The sequence below is a fragment of the Mustela lutreola genome, chromosome 12 (assembly GCF_030435805.1).
Source record: "Mustela lutreola isolate mMusLut2 chromosome 12, mMusLut2.pri, whole genome shotgun sequence".
NCBI classification, from domain to species: domain Eukaryota; kingdom Metazoa; phylum Chordata; class Mammalia; order Carnivora; family Mustelidae; genus Mustela; species Mustela lutreola.
The window spans coordinates 58,570,012-58,586,266 of record NC_081301.1 but is presented as its reverse complement, the minus strand read 5'-3'; the positions used below and the strand labels follow the sequence as shown (position 1 = coordinate 58,586,266).

General features: G+C 35.1%; 1 protein-coding gene across 4 annotated transcripts in view; it reads right to left on the bottom strand.

Annotated features, from left to right (window-relative positions):
- The window catches only part of PTPRD (protein tyrosine phosphatase receptor type D), a 2,315,363-nt gene that overhangs the window by 1,603,082 nt on the left and 696,026 nt on the right, over positions 1-16,255 (bottom strand). For all 4 annotated transcript variants that reach the window (XM_059143037.1, XM_059143036.1, XM_059143035.1 and 1 more), the window contains one exon: positions 12,559-12,666. The gene's annotated coding sequence lies outside the window, so the exon portion shown is untranslated. The remainder of the gene's footprint in view (positions 1-12,558; positions 12,667-16,255) is intronic.

Genomic DNA, 16,255 nt, shown 5'->3' with positions numbered 1-16,255 from the left:
TATTGGATATATTTTGCATTTCATATGGAAATAACCATAATATAAAAATGTAAATTTTGTTTTCTTCACATTATCTCAAAGAGCAAAATGGGCTTTGTCCCAAAATATTCTGGGCATATTCAATTAATATCATTCTAGTTGGAAATTCAAATAAATTTGTAAGCTTGCCAAATGTTATTTTTAAAATTCAAATAAAACTGTCCAAATAAGAAGATTCATTATTATTTCCTTTAAGGGAATGGCTTGAAAAGTGGTAAGGGCTATCAAGTCAAAAGCTCCTGACTTTACCACTTAACAGCTTTGCAGTCTGATTTTTTTTTTTTTTTAAGTAGGCTCCACGCCCAGTGTGAAACCCAACATAGGGTTTCAACTCACAACCCTGAGATCAAGACACAAGCTGAGATTGAGAGTCTGACCTTCAGCTGCCTGAGCCACCCAGGTGCCCCTAGTTTAACAATTTTTAATTAGGTAAGCTAAATTTGCTGCATATTATTGTCTTAGTATTTATTTATTTTAAAAGTTTATTTCTTTATTTGAGAGTGGGAGAGGGACAGAGGGAGAGACCCTTCAAGCCAACTCCCTGCTGAACTTGGAGCCCAGTGGAGGCCTTGACCTCATGACCCAAGAGATCATAACCTGAGCCCAAACCAAGAGTAAGATGCTTAACTGACTGAACCACCCAGGTACCCCTTGATATTTAAGATAGGAGTAATAATTAATATACTTACAGTGTTTACACTATAATACATGTAGAGTTCTTAGAAAAGTGTTTGGCACATTAGTCATAACTCAGTCAATGCCATTTTTATTATCATACTTATTGATCCTAATCTCAATGTCGAGGAGATAGGATATTATCTGGCAACATTTTATTGACTCATGTGAGGCAACTAAAACCAGCTTTAAAGAAAGCTAAAATGACCAACTTTGATTTATAAAAATGTAAAAATGAATAAACTTATTTGAATTCTATTTTTTCCTCCAAATTTCTCAGTACTTTGCTCCTCACACTTACACCATAGCACCTTTTCCTTACTTCACCAATTTCCTTGTTTCCACTTCTTCCATTTTCTTGTGATCCCAATCTTGAAAGTTCATTTTATCTTCCTCCTAAGTAGCTTCAAGACTTTATCACCTTGACCCTCAATCTAAGTCAATCTCATTGACCAAGGTGATTGAGGGTCTTGCCCAAGCCCCACCCTGATCTCTCTTTAGGCAGGAAAGTTCCTGTCCAGGAAAAAAAAAAAAATGTGGTTTTCAATTCAAGTGCCCTTTTCTGAAGAAGGATCATAGCCCCCGTTACTAGTCATCTCGGATTCCCACCCCATAGACAGCTGTGAAGTCCTGCATGTGTTGCAGGACAGTTATTCAGATAAAGTACACTTAGCACTTTCATTCTCTAAAGGTCCATTGATCCATGAGATTCCCATATCAGCACAAATGAGGAGTTCCTGCCTGAATGCAGCAGATGGAGATGAAAATTATATACTCTGGTAACACTGACTGTATTATAGCTAAACGATTTGCATTTTGAAAGTTGGGAGTTCTTGCAAAAACTGAAAGGAGAGAGTACTGGTTCATCACGTAGGTGCAGGTGCCAGCTGCAAGGCAGGTAGGTGCCATGACCTGGCATGAATCTTTTAACCCGTCCCAGCCTCAGGCTTCTTTACTGCTGCCTTCAGAAGGTATCAGTGCCTGTTTGAGCTTCTAAGGATCGCTGCCAGGATTGAATGGCATAATGAATCTGGAAGCGCTTCACAAATTACAATATTTCATAAATGCAACAATCTGTTATATTTATAAGATCTACACACTTGTCTGTTTCCGTCCTCGTCTGGACGTCTAAATCCTGACTGTATTCAAAGATCCTTTTTTTAGGTTAAAATGAGTAAGATTTAACCCATAAACAGTGATGTTATCAATTTTCTGAAGGACTCTTAAATATATTTCAAAATTTTACATCTAATTGGTGACAAATTCTATTTTCATTTTTTTGTTTGCTTCTTTTGCAACATAATCTTGAGTGCTTGCTCTTTAAAGGCATGTTGTAATCACGTTGAAAGGTAGTAGAAAAGAACAGTTTGCCTATCTCAGCATTTGGAGATCTGTATAATTTGCACACGGCTTTTCAATAAGCTGGTTTGTCTTCTTGTCTACAAAGGCTGTGCTATAGCCATTTCAAGTTCAAAATTACTGCAAAAAAGTAATTGATCCTCTATTTCAATATCCCTGCTGTTTCATGAGCTCTCTTACAATTCGGAGGAATCTATTTCTCACTGATGTTGAAAAACATAATAAGGTCACAGCAGGAAAGCTTTAGCTTCATTAAAGAACATTATTATAAAAATAAAATGATCGAGGGCAAATTGTTTTTGTCCTTGTGGTACTGTTTCTGCAGATGCACATTAATCTGAGCGTTTAAAGCAACAATAAATTTGTAATCTTCTCTTTATCATTCACTTCACCATGGTAGCCCCTAGTGGTAGAAAGAGATGTCAATCGCTTACGTTCCAGGGGATTTCTAGCTCTGGTGAATAAAAAGGAATTAAGCCTCTTTGGAAATGAAGGCTGCAGCCTGTCAGTCACTAAATTTATTTCTGCTTTTAAAATATCACAGAGAATGCTGGTGTCCAGCAAATGTAGATGCCAGCATTATTTAAAAAATGACTGAGCAAAGAAATGAATTGAAATTTTGACCCACTCAGGCTTCCATCTATCATGGGAGCCTATAATGGGGGGATGACGAAGAAGGATTTAAGATAGAGAATCAGTGATTGCCCTCTTAATCTAGTTTAACTGAAACTAAAATCTGACAGAGTGCATTACAAGTTGCAGGCAGTAAGGCTTATCAATTCATTACTACTTTCAAGGCTCTCCCTTGCTTTCTTTCTGCCTTCAGCTCCTGGCAAAGGACAGCTTTTTACAGTTCAATTTCTCAGTTTATTTTTGACTGCTTTTAATTAAATTTGATGGCCTGTTTCTACACTGCTGAAGTTATTGGAGTTGCAAAGCACTTTGCTGTTATAATGATAGCTCCCTTGATGTCTGTTCATTATTAACTGCTTTTCAAAAGTGCTGCTCTCAACTCTCATTTTATAAATATTTAAATAACTGATTTTCTATAACATAAATATCAGTGCACAGAAGATAAGGATTCTATTGCTGTTTTAATAGGTTATACATAGTAAAATAAGAACGTCTTTTTGTAAAGTTTTATATTATAATATTAATTGGAAAGGTGTCCTTAGATCATCCTATATATGAGTTCTCATACAGATAGTATCAATGTCTCAAAATCACGATAATCAATGACATAAGATTTTAGGACACTTCATACATATAATTCTAAATTAAATATTCTAAAATAAAAATAAAATAAATGAGAATATAAATTCTAAAAAGAAAATGAGTAATTTTCATATAGACAAATGAAATCCTAAAATTAATCTGGGTATTTTTTAAAAGTTGTCATTCTAATTCTTAAGATAAAATGAAATACTGTGCTGAAAGAGCTTAGTTGTCACACAAAAAATTTTATTCCAGAGTAAAAATAAAAATACTACTACTAATAATAATAATTAGAACCTTATTAAGATAAAACCAAAAACTGATGAATTATTAATCTCTTGTCCCACCCCCAAACCTCAATAGACAGCAAAAATTGTTAAACAAATAAATGAACAAACAAAAGGTCAACTAGGGGCTGACCAAAAAACAGGAGCTTGAAAGAAAATGGAGATACTAGTGGAAGAGAAAGGACAGTAATAGTGTCGGCTGCTATTAACCTTGGTGTGTGTAGGCCCTATGCCAAACTCACTTCCTACCTATAACATCCCATCACCATCTCCTGCTTACAGGTGAGAAAATAGAATTGTGGAGTCATTAGGCAACTTGCTAATCACATATTTCAGCACGTAGCAAACCCAGGCATTCTGGTTTCAGTCATATCCTTCATCTCTGTACTGTACGTCAGTACATTGCGAAAGGTAGGCAACAGAGGAAAGACAGTTGATATAGCAGAGGTTAGGAACTGCTGCCCATGTGCTCACAGTGTGGAGTACGGTGAGAAGTCAGCTAAGCACCCACAGAAACTGCCAGTGGCCCAACTCTTGGAAGAACAGAGTGTTTTAGAAGACGGGGTGAGATGCAATTCTAAAAAGGGGAACATTGATAGAATTCTAAAGTGGTCACCCTTTCATCCCGGGGATGAAAGGCAATTCTTTTTCCATTTCCTGTCATCTCCTACCCCCCAAATTCCCAATTCTACAGTTATCTGGAAAAATGAAACCTGGTACACTTGACTTTGGACAGAGCTCTTATATGAAGTAGACATACTTAATCAAGGAACCTGTAACTCACTTCTCTTGCTTGGTGGAAGCCAAATTATATTACCTGAACTCCTATGCAAACATCGCACTTTATGCAAATGGAGAACAAAAGGTCAGTCATTTGAAGAAAACTGCCACATTACTGAGATCTATAGCTGAGACCCAAAAGTACTGAGAATAAACAGACAATAGGAAGTTAAAAAACTGGGTGGAAAATTAACTGTTATCAGTGATATAGAATAAGAATGTGTGCTATGATAATCGAAAAAGTTTTCAAAAATTAAAAATATGTAAATAAAACTTAAAAACCAACAACACATCTGATAAAATGGGCTGCTAATAGGCTTTCAGCTATAGCCAATCAAAAATTTCCTTACTTTATTTTGTTTCCTTTTCTCTGCAAGTGTCTATCCTTGAGCTCTTATTGCTGCAGTGTTCCTAACCACCTCGTGTTTGGTGTTGCCTAATTTGAACAGATTTTTCTTCAAACAAACTCCAAATTTTTAATATACTTCCATTTGTTGTTTAACACAAGGTAATGCAATACATTATTCTAGACTGTATCCCATATTGGAATGAAAACATACTACAAAGGATGGGCTCAGTTGATAAAATTGGAATACCAGCAATAGATTATATCAAAGTATTATACATTACATTTACTGAAGCTAATTACCCTACTTTAAGTATATAAGAGAAGATCTTTGTTCTAAGGAAACACAGACTGAACTATTTAGAGATGAAGGATAATGATGTATGCTACTCTCAAATGATTAAGGGGAAAAAAAAAACAACGCTTGATACAAGGGGAGTGTGTAAATATATAGAGAAAGAAAGCTAAGACACAAATGTTAACTATAGATAGTCTAGGTAAAAAGTCCTGACATATTATTTGTACTTCCCCCCCCACCAACTTTTCTGCATATTTCATTTCTAAATAAAAGGATTTTGCTTTTAATCCAAGAAAAGTATAAGATAAAGTCAAGAAAATTTCCCAAAGAGTAAAACTAAGGGGAAAAAAAAAGATTTTTTTAAAGATAGGCAAAGAGTAATCTAGAAGGTCCAATAGCTAACCAATAAAAAGAGAAACGGATGACAGCTAAGATGAAACGAAAGAAATTAAACTTTTAGCACAAAAAATATCAATCTCCAAAATAAAGTCAGGCTGGCATTGGTGTGATACTTTCATAATCATAAGCACAATGCAGGAACAAGAACTCCAACAGGGAAAAGCCGAGGCTGAGAGCCAGGACATGGATGGGAGACGGATGAACGTGTGGAGGAGTGAGATCACAACCTAAATCGTGGGGGCCTCAAGTATTTTCTTGAGTTTGTGCGTTTGAAATTGGAATGAGTCATTAATAATCTTAGAAACAATGAGATTTAAAGCATCTTGTGCTAAAAAGTTAGAAACCTAGAAAGCAACATTTATATAACCATGATTTAAACATTGGATGTTGATTTCCCTAAAACAATTTGACTCAATATATTGAGTAGATGGTGGAAAAGAAGTCCTGTGATTGGGGTGCCTGTCCTTTATCCTACATAAGTGTCAAAATAGGAAATTAATAGGTAATGTATAATATTAATCAAGCTAATAGAAACATGTTTAATTAAAAATAAGGTAATTACTAACAGAGGAGAGGTGAACTTTGTTCTCTAGCAGATGTGATGATAGCATAGATAGAATGGAGCAAAGTGTGATTCTGTTGCTCTTGCAAGTCTCTTAATACTATTCGATTGCTAGATCACGAATTTCTATTTTTAAGAAACAAAGCAATTTTGAGAAGTAGAACGCTTTGTAGTGCTCCAAAACTGCTTAAAACTATTTTAAAAATAAAGTACACTAATCATTCTACAGAGAGATCCCCTGCTCAAATTTTTTTGTGTATTTTTTTTTGAAAAGAATTATCTGTCCAGTGTTACATATGACATACTTTTGCAAGGAAAACCATCTCCCAGAAAAATGAATTTTAAAGAGCCCAGAAGATGCTTGTGTGTGTGTGTGTGTGTGTGTGTGTGTGTGTCTTAAAACAATTGCCTTAATAAGTTGGGATTCACTGAAAGAAATTTGAAAGCTAGAGTTTCGTAACTTTCAGTACAAAGATAGGAACATTACAAATTCCTCTAACCTTTGTAAAATCGGTTGTTCCAAATACTAAAAATATGTTTGGAGATGAAGCACATTTTGTCTTTGCGTTCAACTCCTACCCAGAGTAGATGCTAATGATCTCTACTGCTGGCAATAAAATGTCAGTTTCCATAGGTCTAATATGTTCACTCTAATTTCCATGTGGCCAATATTGAGTACCAAGACCTTTGACTTCAGCAACTGGTATATATTCGTCTCTACTACAGATGGTGGTATTTAACTGTTACAGCATATTGCAACACCTACCAAAAAAGTACTTTAATCACATATCTAAGATACAATAAAAAAGTTTAATGGTAAAGATCTCTTATTCTTTCATATAAAGGAACATCTGCTCAAGTGAGACCTAAATATGTGAGGAAATTCTTCTCATTAAGATAAAAGAAATTGACTTAAGAGGGATTTTTGTATATTTACCATCTCCTATTATTAAGGTCTGAATTTAATATAACCTTCTCTATAGCATCGGTCATAGATCTAGGGGAGCTGCTTATGTTTTCTGTATTTGAAGTCTTATATTCTGTATAAAACCCAGAAGGAGGTTCTATATGATCTAAAGGATCGTTGAGGGAGATTGATTTATCTTTTTGAATATCCAGAAAGTTAGCTGCTTCATCTCACATTAGCCTTTTTAAAAAGCATTGTTTTCATTTTTTTCATTACGTAGAAATATTTTATTTTCTTTTTATCAGTTCTCATTTTCCCACCCCCCAAACATCCAGCAGGTGACAATACTAACCATACTTTTAAGCCTGACTCCACACTCAGGAGAAGTCTGCTTGAGACTCTCTCTCTCCCACTGCCCTCCCCCTCTCTAAAATGAATAAATACATTTAAAAAAAAAAAACATAACGATGACTGACTATCTGTATGGTTTCATAATATATGCATTTTAATCTTCATAAGGTTTGCAATGTAAACCTTTTCAGCATTATGTCATCATGAATTTGAGTTTTTGTTTATTACAAATGGTAAAAAGTTTTTGTACTATACCAACATCAGTTTTGATAGTTCCAAGTACTGTAGATTTCTAACCCTGAGACTAATAATCTTTGCTCTGGAAAGTAAGTGTTTTAAAGGTGGTAAGAAAAAGTTTTAGGTTTTATATTTTGCATGCTTTAGGAGGTAAGTTCCGCTTATTGACTTGCACTCCTCTAAATTTAAGAGATTGGCAACAACTATTTATATACTCAACCAGTATAAGATTTTGAGTATTTCCATTTTAAGTTAGAAAAAGATTTTGCAAGCATTTATACTCTCAATGGTATTAGGGTCCAATACAGTGTAAAGTTCAAAGATTGCTAGAAAGGGAATATAAAATTAAGAACATACTCCTTGGGCTAACATTAAAGATCACCAAAATTAATCTCTGTGCTTTTCTTTCCAGTACTGTTACCCTTTATTGCAACAAAAATTGTTAGCTGTTCTTTTGTCTTCTCTATACTCAAAGTCACTGTTTGCATATAAATTTTCCCCTCCCTCTATAATACCGTTCTCAGCCTGCACACCATCCATTTAACTTATCAAAATCAACTTACTTCAAGAATTCCTCTCAATTGCTGAAACACAAATCAAATTTTGTCTTGTAGAAAGATATTGGCTCTTGATCTCTCCTTATCTTCTGGCATCTGACACTAATAGTTATCTAAATATGTATGATATGTGTACATAATGACATACTATTCAGTCCTGTCTATGTGTAGCTTATTTCCTCTCATGGAGAATCATTATTGAAGGTAAAAACACTTTAACATCTATCTCCTTAGACCTGAGGGGAATATAATGTATATTATAGATGCTTAACATTTTTGACTAATCACAAATTTTAATTATTCAGAACCATCATTTTAAGACTGAGTCTCTCTCCTTCCTTCCTTAGCTCTGGTAAATTTTCAGGTTATTGCATTTTCTTGAGATATGTGAATAAAGGACACACGCACACAAAATCCAGTTGAGTTTTGGTTTATAGGATCTAATTCTCCCAGATTTTATTATACATTATTTGGAACTCCAAGTGCTTTCAGTACAACAAAAGTTAAATCTATTTTGATTTAATCCAGACATATATTATTTAATGTCTAATGAATACTGATTCATCTGACCATTCTCATCTCCTGACAATTTTTAATGTTATAGTTTGCAAAATATTCTCAGTACTTCAGAAACTGTAATTTCAACTGTTAAAGTTCAACATTACTACAGTTGTCGACAATATTAAATAATTTTTGCTGCTGTGTTGATGTTCACTGCAGCCTAAATTTCAGGTCATGGATCTTATTAATATATGGTTAGAAATAATTTCTAGATCGATGAATCAATGTTATCTTAATATTCTGTGTCTTTAATTTTCATACCACTTTTATTTTCTGAGTGGATTTTATAAGAGGAAGGTGCTTTGTGTTGCCTTCATTATCTTGGGATTTTATCCCTAGTTGAATTTCTTTTGTGCTCAAAGGGCAGAGAAAACACCTCCTGAATTACTGAACTGTGTTGATTTGATGGGCAGGTCACACACATTAAAGTAAAAAGGGAGAAACTTTCTCTTCAAATACCTACTTGAAGATATTTTACCAAAAATCTAGATTTCACAGCAGAAACAACTAATCCTACTACTTCAATAGAGGTAGTCTATTTTTCTATGTGCATATACAAATGTGTTTATGCATATGCACATATCTAAGTATTTTGGTAGGTTGGATCTATTCTCTATGGTTGATAACAATCAATGCTTAGACCCACAAAATGCTTAAACATTTATAGACTGTTTTTCACAAACACTGTATTAGTTGACTTTTAGAACTGGAACAATTTAGAATGAATAATTTATGACTTAAAGGCTTAATGAGAATCATAGACTCTGGAGTGCATAACTCATTTGTGGGAGAGTAGATATTTGAGCCTAAGACAACAAGTACCAATCTGTCGCCCCACACCTATACTGATTAACTACCATTTTACACATTTTTCTGCCATTCTTCTCATTTCAACTTAATGTCAGGTCATGTATTTATAATGTGCATGTTGTGGGGAAAGGCATTGATAAGGGAATGATGAGGAATTACTAAGAGTAAATTCACAAATAATAGAAAAAAAGGGAAAGTTTTTCTAATTATTATTGTTATTAATATGTTAATGACATTAACAAACTTGTCCTTTCTCCTGCCCCTTAAGGACAATTCAGGCCTATTTAGTCAATTTGGGTACCTCCTTCTAAATCCCTCGGGGCAGGATTTTACTTTTTCAGATTTGACATTGAGGAAGGTAGAAAGAGGAGACCACATTAAAGAGGAATCTGAAGTAAAAAGACACGAAACATAGCCTACGTGAGAATGATACCTCTGGTTCATTTGGTAATATTGCTCTAGTGGATAATTGGAGTGTGGGTTTAGAGTAACAAATTTGGGAATATTAAAGCCATGGGTGTATGTGATCATTCAAGCAGAATATACAGGGAAAATAAAAAGAGCAAAGTATGGACTTGGAAACCATGGTCTCTGTGAAAGATAGGTACAGAGAAGTCTGTGAAAGAGGACACCATGGCTATTCTTCACAAAATTTAGTTTTAAAATGAAATGTTCATATGAGAAATGAGAGTTTTTCTTTTATTATTTTTTAAGATAAATATATGACCTACTTATGCATCACTGAAGTCAGATAAAGAAGAATTGCACAAAACTATGGTAATGAGACATAACTAACTTTCAAAGATTTGATGAATATGTTCATATTATAATTAATCACACACTAATGTAATTTTTGTTAAAAATGTAGTAGTATTTACAAAATGTCAGGGTGTAATAAAAGATAGCACTTAGTACATTAAATTGATTATTTTAAGCTTGAAACAAATATCAATATTCAAATTCATCCAATGTGTATCACTTATACTATAATTTTTTTATAAAATGAAATACAGAGCAATACTTTTCATTTTATACTTTTATTTAAAAGTGAGCTTAGGGTGCCTGGGTGGCTCAGTGGGTTAAAGCCTCTGCCTTCAGTTCGGGTCATGATTCCGGGGTTCTGGGATTGAGCCCTGCATTGGGCTCTCTACTTTGGTGGGGAGCCTGCTTCCTCCTCTCTCTCTGCCTGCCTCTCTGCTTACTTGTGATCTGTGTCTGTCAAATAAATAAATAAAAACTTAAAAAAAAAAGAAAGAAAGAAAAGTAAGCTTAATATGTAATCTTATCCATTTCAACAGGTCAAATTTTGTTATTAATACTAATGAAAGCACATTTCTGTATAGTTAAATTTCAGTCTTTCTTTGGGGACTTTAAACATCTACTAAATAGGAATTAACTTGACTCTCCTAAACTCTCATCTAAACAAAAAAGTGGTATATTTTTATAAATACATAGCACATATATATGTCCTTTTAAAAATATATACATATATGTTCATTTAAAAATACAAATGCAGGTTTTTACTTAAATTCTGTTTCATTATCTGTATAGATATACATTTTACACAAATTTAGGATTTTACTCCAATTCTCTTTCATAACCTGATTTTTTTTAAGATTTTATTTATTTATTTGAGAGAGAGAGAGAGAGAGAGAGAGAGCATGAGCAGGAAAGAGGAGACAGAGGGAGAGGGAAAAGCTGATTCCCCCAACACAGGGCCTGATCCCAGGACCCTGAGATCATGACCTGAGCCAGAGGCAGACGGTTAACTGACTGAGCCACCCAGGTGCCCCACATAAGCTGATTTTTAATCTCTGAAGGAATGACTTTATTTTTTCATGATCTTATTCTTCTATGATCCTATGTTCTTATGAAAACATTTTCAAGGTTAAGTTGTATTTTTTATGATTATGTGAAAAACATTCAGTATGAAAACATCAGAAAAAAAAGTTAAAAAAGCAAAATAAAATAATCATATTCTTCTGCCTTTTCTACATAAATACACAAATGTTATGTTAAAGACATTTTAACCTGCTTTTATAAATTTAAAAATATCCTTATTCCTTCTTTCATAAGTATTCTAAATCATTTTAATAGTTCCATAGAATTTCACAGTTTGAACAAAAATCTATTTTATAAGTTCAGTGCAGTTAAGTATTTGGGTTGTTCATCATTTTCATTGCTACTAAAACAGATTGTGAGAAACATCCTTTGCTCGTATCTTTTCAGATATTCTTAATTTTCCCCCTTTCATTGTCACTCGGTACAGAATCATGGTGACAAAAGGAAGGATTATTACATATTTGATAAGTAGAATAAGTACTTATTGCATATTCTTTACGTCTTTCTGATAGCACTTAATTAACTTAATTGCTAGACTTATAGCTTACCTTCTTTGTTAATATTTAAATCTGTGGAAGGCAGAAATTATATGTGAATTAACATGTGTGTTGGCCTAGTATGTAAGTCTTGCAAATTTAAAAAATTAAGTTGTGTAACATTTGTTTTCCATTCTTTAAATCTATAGCCTGTTCTATTCAGCCCACAAAAGCTTCATATTGAGGTCCCTGAATGATGCATACCTTTTGGCTTAAGAATTCATCAAGTTACATACGTGGAGAACTGTAATTAGAATATGTGTATGTCTGACCTTACCTCTGATCTCATGTCATTCAGAAACCAGAAGTCAAGGAGTCTTTTGAGTTACTGGGTTATCTACCTGCTCTAATTGCATGATTTTGGAAGTGACAAAATTTGAAGTCCTCAAAGCTAACTCATCCCTCCTGTGCCTGTCACGAAGGCTACAGAACAGTGTGTCAGTGTCAAATGCTTCATGTTTACTCTGTTCCCACTGGTCACTTCTGGAAATAGGCTTTCTTCTTAACCCCCAAACACTTTATGAAATTTCATCTTTCGTTCTACTTTCAGTTCAGGCATTTTGACACCCAGTTCAGAAAGAAAGCCATTCAGAGTTACCTGTTTGATCACTTAAAGAGGAATGAAATATATATTTATTGACTTTAAAGTGCGATAGAATTTTACAGCTATAATATTTTGAAGAAATACAGTATTCCAGTATTTTAAGAGGGTAAAAATCTTGCTGGAGTTTTCTTCTGAGTCCCATGGGTAAAAATCAGAAAGATGCACCCATTGTATCTTGGAGAACTGTACTCACCTGGAGCGAAAGCCCATCACTTCCTTCAATGCTGGTGCCAACATGCTGTCTGTCAGACACCCTTAACTGCAGTATCACCGGCCAGGAACTGCTTGTTTTTATTCCCACCTGGAACAAAATACGGTGTCAATCTTTTTTTTTTTTTTTTTAACATTCATCCAAGCACAGTAAGATATTCATTATGTTATCTTTCCTTGTCACATCAGACACCCATTTATCAGAATGTTCAACACAAAGGAAAGAAGCGTAAACTCTTCACCTCTATCATTTATACCACAATGATTAATACAGCAGGTGTTTAAGTCAAAGGGACGTCTATATTTTATCTCCTATAAGATATTCTTTATAAAGGATTATTATTTCACTGCCAGAATGTCTATCCATTTGGTTTAAGTAACCGGTGTGTTAATTTAGGAAGCCATTTTCTACATATAGTCCTTGGAGATTGTAAATCAAAATACCTTAAACCCCAGAAAGTACGTTGAAAATATTGCATCCTGAATTTTTTTAACACCACCAAAAGAAATCTCAGTAGGAAGCAATTTAGTAACACAACAGTTTTATGCCTGTACTACTTTAGTCTTCAACTTGTGAGACCCTGATGAAGAACACAGGTGTTTCCTCAAAGGCACCAGAGTGTTGTTACTATGAGACATTACATGAAAATACAGATTTTGATCAGATGATGGAATCAGATACTTAAACAAAACCTCCTAGCTGGGCTGCCTGTGTATGAAAGGCCCTTTACTTGTCACAACGGAAACCACTTGGCCTTCAGCACTCCCAGCCTTGCTCCAGTCTGGTGCACAGCTGGATGGTTTAAGAAAACACAAGAAATCCAACAACATGCCCTTCTTGTGGCAGTCTGTCCCAGGCAGGTCCCGTTTTGCCTTTGCCCTTGCCCCCTTCTCTGGCCCTCGGAGTTTGACTCTGAATTGAATCTCATAGTGGAGATCCTGTTACTTGCTGACCTTCCTCTGAGGCTTGCTGCCTTACCTTCATCCTCAGCACCAGGCTGATATGCCCTACTGTTTGATCCACCAGCCAGGGGAACCTCTACCCTCTTGTACTCAATCTGTAGTCATCACTTGTTTGAATCACGACCTGATATCTGGCCCCAACCTCTCTGAGTGAATAGTGTGGTTCCATGTACTTCAACACTAGCAGTGAAACCTATTACCTTTCTGGTGTTAAGTTTGAACCACCCCTTTTGTCTCATTTTGCTTTAAATTTAAGAGATTTTCCTATGCAGTGTAACATAAAGGTGCCAGAGAAACCCATTTTCTTTCCGTAATAAAAGTCGTATCTTAAGAGTGAATATTGTTCTTTCCTTGCAGCTGTCTAAAAATTCAGACTTTTCTTCTCTCCCTCTGGAATCCATTTCACCCCCTTTATTTCTGCTGCTACTGACACAAGAAGCTTTCATTAGCTCTCATTCAGATAATAACAATAACTTCTTAAATGTCGGTCTAATGCCAACTGAAAACAGATGGCACTTTCAAATTAGAATAATTGAGGAGAGTCCAATAAAGAACCTATTACAAAACTGGGGGCTATCTGTTGGGAAACTGCAAGGGAAGGTGCCACCCTGAGGCTGGGAGAGATGAGAACAGGGAGCAGTTGCTACCATCTAGGGGTCAGATGTATAGAGTCAGATGTATATAAGTCCCTGGGCAGAAACAGTGATCTTCGGTTGGGAGTCCTGGGTAGCACAAGATGACAGAACGTGAGGCAGCCCTAAGATAAACCACACTCATCTTCTCTCTTCTCTCTGGTTTCCTATCTATTCTATCTACAGGACAAACCACTCTGGGCTCCCAAGGTCACAGAGTCTCTTGATGAATTCCATCCAAACTCGTTTCCAGTGTTAGAGAGTAGGATGGAGAAAGGTAAAGCAAGAGTGACTCTGAAAGGAGAATAGGAGAGGTTCAGCAAACCCTTGTTCCTACTTCAAAGCACGGGATTTTGAATCAAATGTAGGTTTGACTCCTATGTGTGTCACTAGATAAATTTTTATAATTCTTGATATCATCATCTGTATGATTCAGATAACATACCTCAGAGTTTTGTTAGAATTAAATGGCATAACATACCTAATACATACATATCTACCAAGTAGTTAGTATTAGCTACAGTGGCAATAATTCTTCTCAAAATGACAGAAATCCAAGTCAAACACACTCCAGCCATACTAAACTCTTCAAGATTTGTAATGGGCAGCGTATTTTCAGATTGTTCACAACTGCTCTTCTTTCTGTTTAAGAAGTTTGTTTTCTTTCCCCCTCCCTCCCTGTTGCCAGAGAATCCCTACTCATATTTTAAAATCCATGAAATGATCTAAAGATTTTCTTCAGTTTTGGTAACAGGAGATCATTCTCCCCCACCCCTTTTTTTTTGGTCTTTCCATGGCACATGTCATTCTGCAAAGCAGTCAGACTATGCCACTTCCTACTTGACTATGAGTCCCTTAAAGGAAAGTCTACGTCGGACAGATTCATAGCCTCGGAAGATGGCTCATTGCCAGGTTCTTAGTAGATATCCAATAAACATTAAGTCAATAAATGTGTATTACTAGAGAAAATCTGTTACAATGTAAGGAAATAGTTTCTTAAATTCTTTCCTCCTTGCCCAAAGGACAGATCAGTCTGTACCATGGGAGGTGGTGGGGAGTAAGATTATCATGGAAAGTCCAGACAACCAAAGAGATCCCAAGGGAAACTTCAAACAGCTCTGCAAGTTCACTCTGGGACAGCTCTGCAGGAAACTTTGCCTCATTCATTTCGAGGCTGCCAGACCTATTAGTACTGATTGATTTCAAGCAGATAATTACTAACTTATAAACCACCTAGGTAACTGAATACAAACACCTCTAAGTATCTGATGCATTTAAGTGATAAGTGGAATTGTCAACATTTCCTCAAGACTAATCCAACATTTCTCCCCCTGCAATTTAAAACATATGTATTTATTGTTTTATGAATAGATAATACACTTAGATGAATCTGGGCCTCACAAAATGCTACATAGAACTAAGTCTTTCTGTCACCCTTGCCTCCATCTTCTCCTTATGACATCTTCAATGAGACCAACTTTGTTGGCATCTTAGGATTCATGCAAAATTTTCTTCTACAAATACGTGAAAGTATGTATATTATTCCCCACCCCACCTTCATTTAAACAAAGAAAAAAGATCGCACTCTTTGCCCACTTTAATAGGCCCTACCTTTCTCCCCACCCCACCAAAAGTGGAATCTTATATTAGTAAATAAACAGCATCTTCTTTGTAGTCAGCTTCCTGTCTTTCTATTGCTCCGATGGACCTGAAATTATTTATTACACCCCAAGATTTTTATTTTCCAAAACTCTTATTATTCTTGAGATTAAAAAAAAAGTTTGTTAATTTGTGTCTTAGAGGTAGATCTCTAGGTTAATTTCCTATGAGTGTGTAAAATGCATTTGTAACTTTCAAAATTGTTGCCAAATTTCCATCCTTGAAAGTAGAGCCAACTAATGCTACCATCACCACCTTCCACTTGGGTGGACAGACTTCTAGATCCTTGAAAATCGGATAGGTGAAAAATTTTATTTCTGTCATTTTAATGAGCATTTTAAGAATTATGATGTAGGTTAAATATCTCCTAATGTTACTTAAGGGATATTACGTATCTTTTTGTGTGAAACTTCTATTAATATCCTT